At 31.2% G+C, this 5,168-nt stretch overlaps 1 long non-coding RNA gene across 1 annotated transcript; it reads right to left on the bottom strand.

Annotated features, from left to right (window-relative positions):
* Positions 1-1,026: 1,026 nt before the first annotated feature.
* On the bottom strand, positions 1,027-4,481 carry LOC133203882 (uncharacterized). Its single transcript, XR_009723492.1, has 3 exons — positions 4,384-4,481; positions 2,547-2,629; positions 1,027-1,905 (listed from the first exon to the last, which is right to left on the bottom strand). It is a non-coding gene; the product is annotated as an uncharacterized LOC133203882 (long non-coding RNA).
* Positions 4,482-5,168: the final 687 nt, after the last annotated feature.

The raw sequence follows: 5,168 nt of genomic DNA, 5'->3' as shown, positions 1-5,168 counted from the left end.
CTTTTACCTCAGCAATCTACGTGTAATTTAAATAAGATGTTAGATCCGCACGCATACTCGCTAAACTGACTGTAGTGACTATGTGAGCGGATCTAACATCTAATTTTAACTAGATTGGTACTTAAGTGGCTTAAATTTATTCAACTTCTTTCAGGAAGATTTTCAATTTTCTTGTCATAAATGCATATTGTCAATTATTATGCTTCCTGTCAGTTTGTCTCTACATAACCCATACCCTACTATTCTTGCATAGTGTTCTAAGGATTTAAATAGTATAAGCATACTATGCCGAAATAGTGCACGACTTCATTTTCTGAAGAAAAACTGACTGCGCCCACGCCTGGGAGCGAACTCACAACCCCGAGATTGTCAGTCCGACGCGCTACCGATTACAACACAGACGCCGTTATAAATATCAATGTACTATAATATATATAAACTTAGTTTCAAATATTTTACACTTAAGTAGCTGCAGAACTGTAGCTCTCAGAAAAAATATATGTTGACAGACCGGAGAGCTACAGTGGCACCCATTGAAAAAACTGTATATTTATTGCGCACAAAAAAGTGCGCTCGGTTCTGAATTAATTCTTCGAAATTCTTACCTCAATTGAAAAAAAAGCTACATTTCAAAAAAGTCCTTACTCCTCTATAACTTTCGTAGTTTACACTTGTACTAAGTGCGTTGGACCGAATTCTCGTGAAGACCAAAATGGCAGTATAAATAGGCAAAATTTTCAATGATTTCAATTTCAGGGCCAGGAGAGCTGTTAAAAACAATTATAAGGAATGTTTTATTGTGGAAACAGTGAAAGAATATGTTAGAAACACACGTTTAGTAATATTTTGAGATGACAGTTTTAAAAACACTGAGAAATAAATCGAGAAACAGCGCACAAAAAGTGCACAATAAATATACAGTTTTTTCTATGGGTGGCACTGTAGCTCTCCCGTCTGTCAATATATATTTTTTCAGAGAGCTACAGTTCTGCAGCTAACACTTAAGATGAAAAATAAACAAAATAATTCTTCTAAAATAGTTTCTTGCAATTGCCCCCATCACTCAACTACTATTCTCTAAAACTATCTGTACATTATACCTAAAGCCTCCGGCTTGTGCACCATGTGTCAAACCCTGACTACTTTTTAAGAATAGTGCATGCAAAATACAACACTATTATATAAATATGCACACTTCATGAGTTCCCTAGTTCATTGAATAAAGGTACACATACCTTCATTTTACATTTAAGGACATACGCAAGATACCTTACCTACTGATAATTTTTCAAGATATTCTAAATTTAAACTTATAATACATGTACCATATAACATATTTTTAAACAAAAAATCAGCATGCATTTCCAGGGATTTTGAAAAGATATTAAAGTTTGAAAAATTTTGCATTATTCAAAGAAAAATGTACAAAAATTACAAAACATAAATTCCAGATTTTTTTTTATCAAAATTGTTTTAGAAGAGATTTACAAATCCATATATAGACAATAAAAATATTGCACACAGGTCCTTCATTTAATGGAACTCTTCAACTCCAGGGAAGAACCCAATAAAGTGCAAACTACGTTGCGTATGACCTTAAATGCCCGTTTATATAAGAGAAAAATAAATTAAAGAACTTGTTCTAATTAAAATAATGAAAAAAAAATCCTTATTTAAGCCTTTAAGTTTAATTTTTAATTAAGAAATTTGACAGATGAATAAAAAGAGTAATATACAATATAATACTTCTTAAATTAATTCTCTTGGTTCCATTCATTAGATATTCAATATTCGAGTCAACACTCTATACATGAATGAATTATCAAAAGTTTTGTCCTTAAAGTTTTCAATGGATCCACAGATCATGAGGTGATGTCTCCTTTTATGTGTATGTATCTGTGTACACTGAAAAAAAAGAAAGTCGCTGTGTGATGAAAAGGATAAACCAGAAGTCTCTGATGAGACTGTAGCTCTACTGGTCTATATGTATAACAAAGAAAAAGTAACACTTGGATTTGAAACTTTGCAACAGACAGCAATAAATAGAATTATGTATCTAAGTGTAGTCTACTTGTGTGCCACATTATATTGAAATAATACCAAAATTGTAGGTGGAGTAGCGTTTTAAAGGAATTTTACAGAAATTTCTATTTTTAGTAACCATGGCAGCACCGTTCATTGAAATGTACCTTAGTGCAGTCTAAGTTATATTGAAATCAGAATAAAACTGTAGGAGGAGTAGTGTTTTGAAAAATTACAGACAGATGGACAGCTAGACAGACAGACAACTAGACGCCATGGACAGACAGACAGACGGACAGCTAGACGGATGGAAGAGGGACACCTTCCTATCCCATAAGCTCATCTGGTCTCTGACCAGTAGAGCTAAAAAAAATATCAAATTTGATTTTTTTTCAATGTTAAAGAAATAAAACTGCAAAATTAAATTGTAAATGGTTGGTTGCGTACTAATTATTCAAAGTAGTTTTTGTTGTATGGTTTGAAAAATTTTATTATTCATTCTCTCTACTTTCACAAAGAATTACCTTTGCATTTCTTGTATCTACAAGGGGGACAAATCTTCAAGTGGTACATGTACACTATATGTCAGCTACTATACCTTCATTTTCTGTTAAAGAAAAAAAATAGAATTAATCATACAATACCAATTATATGTATAATAACAAAGCATGGATTAAATTTTTCACTAAAATTAGAAAATGAATTGAATATCGATCACTCAAATTTCTCGATCCAGCCAAAATGACTGACACTAAAATTTACCCCTACTGAGGTCGAAGTATAAAAGTATAAATTATTTTTATCTATCAATATACCATAAATGAAACTTTGTGCATGTTCTGCATACATTTACCGGTATCTGTATTATAGTAGTTTTATGCCCTTGAGAATTTTTCATGATGTCATGCCATAATATTTCCATGTCTGTTTTTTTTTTCTCTGTGGTAACTCTTTGAAAGTTAGCGGAATTGATTTCTTGGTAATTCTATCGGAATGTAAATTAGGCAGGTCGGTAGGTCAGGAGCTAAGAAGGCCTAATATGCATGAAAATCTTGTGCGCACCTGTCTCTGTGTTTGACTCTAAGGAGGCTAAATATGCATGTAAATCTCGTGTGACTACCTTTGTGTTTGACTTCAGTGGCCGAGGACTATTGAGATTGGCATGGGAGTCCTCGTGTAATTTAAATCTATGTCTACATTAACATTGCAGGTTATCCTGCAACATTCATGAGAATTCGGTCTTTATTTCTTAAACATCCAATATCCTATCGATTCTAATAAAAAATCATATTATTAGTAATAAAGCTAGAACTTTTTTTTATTTCATTTCCAATTAATACAAAAAATATTTTTACAAATAAATATGTAAAATAAAAAAGTTCTAGCATTTTTGTCTTTTATAATTTACTTACACATAAGCATCTACATGATGTATATTTTTCCCCCTCAAAAGAACATGAACATAACTTAATAATGATATTCCTAAGTATGTATTCATGGTATAAAAAATGAGTTTAGCAGTATAAAGATTGATTTTTCACTCAAAGTTTTAAGACTGTTTTTCAGAGATTAAAAAAAAAAAAACATTGATTATATCAATAATCATGTGGGTACATGTCCTATGTAAACTTCAGAGGATCAACCAATTTTCTAACAGAGAATTAGTAATTTGATATTTGGATACTTCCAAACAATATAAGTAGGAGTTTTGGGGGTTATTAATTATGTACATCATGACATGTACTATAAGCACTGACCCCCCATATCTCAAAATTTATCTTGACACCAAAAAAAAAAAAAAAAAAAAAAAAATAGTACTTGCAACACATGCAATGTTAACTTTGTTAATCCCTAGTACACTACAGTAGTAGGATACTTTTAACCATGTCTGAGAGAAGATAATTAATTTTCTAATCAGTAATGCTGATGACTGTGATCAAGATACTTATAAATTGTAACTTGCAAATTACAGACAAATTTAGACATGACAGTATAATTTTTTAAGTACAATCATCAGCTAGTGTACACATTGAGAATATTCGAACGAACGAATACTAGCCTACAACGTTGTCATTGAGGAAATTCGAACGAAAGAATAATATTCCGATGTGTATAATTTTCTGACGATTATTTACTTTGTTAACTTGTATAATGTACTACTGAATAACCCCATCGACTGCTAGCTCTGCAAACACTTTACAGTGACAGAAATTCATAAGATTGTTTCATCAGTTAACGAGGAATCAGGATGATCTATAGATCTTTAGACTTCAAAAAAAAAAAAAGAAGAATCTATGAGCCATGTATTAACATGCTTCAAATGAAATAAATAACAAATTCAATAATTCTAGATCTACTTACAAAAATAGAGCAGGTCTTCGTCATAATTTTGTTTACAAACATCATGTGGAAATTCCAATATCCTCATAATCTTGTCGCCGTTTTTTTTCTTTGGTTGGTATTGGGTAATTCTAGGAATATAATGCGTCCGTCTGCACAGAATTTTTAAGAAGTGAATCCATAGATAGAATATTATTGCTTCTTTTTATTTATTGGTTTATCTTTTTTTAATTTAAACAATGCATAGTTCACGAGAAAACAAATAAATGAAATAAATTATCAGGCCTATTTTTTCAGATTTTTTTTGTTGTTGTTGTAAATACTGCCATGGGTAATAATGGTAATTAAAATGCCCAATACCAAAAATATTAACATTTTATATAAATGGGACATCATCATGATCATTGAGAACATGATAAGAAGGAGGAGGGGTAGTGGACGGGTGGGTAGTCTCTCTGTATCTCTAAAATAAAAATTAATGTTTCCCTTGAAAAGTCAAGAAAATTTTATTTGCCTGGTCAGTGGGATATTCAGTACAAGTTTAAAAGTCCAGTCAGTACATAGCCTCAATAAAGCCCCTTCTTCTTCTTTTAATTCACGACATTTTTATATATTGTTAACCTTCTATGATGTTCAAAATTGTATCATTCACCAACCATCCTTGATAATCAATAGTAACCTATAAATTTTTGTCACTTCAAATCCCATTTTTGTGAAACGTAGAATGAAAAATCAAAAGCTATACGAGCATTCATTTTACTTTCATAAACATGATTCAAGTTTATATTTTCGAATTTTTTGACAAA

The sequence above is a fragment of the Saccostrea echinata genome, unplaced genomic scaffold (genome assembly GCF_033153115.1).
Source record: "Saccostrea echinata isolate AGI-Se365-2 ecotype Australia unplaced genomic scaffold, CSIRO_AGI_Sech_v1 ptg000052l, whole genome shotgun sequence".
Lineage (NCBI taxonomy): Eukaryota > Metazoa > Mollusca > Bivalvia > Ostreida > Ostreidae > Saccostrea > Saccostrea echinata.
Note: the sequence above shows the minus strand (reverse complement) of the source record. Positions and strands in the feature narration are given on the sequence as shown.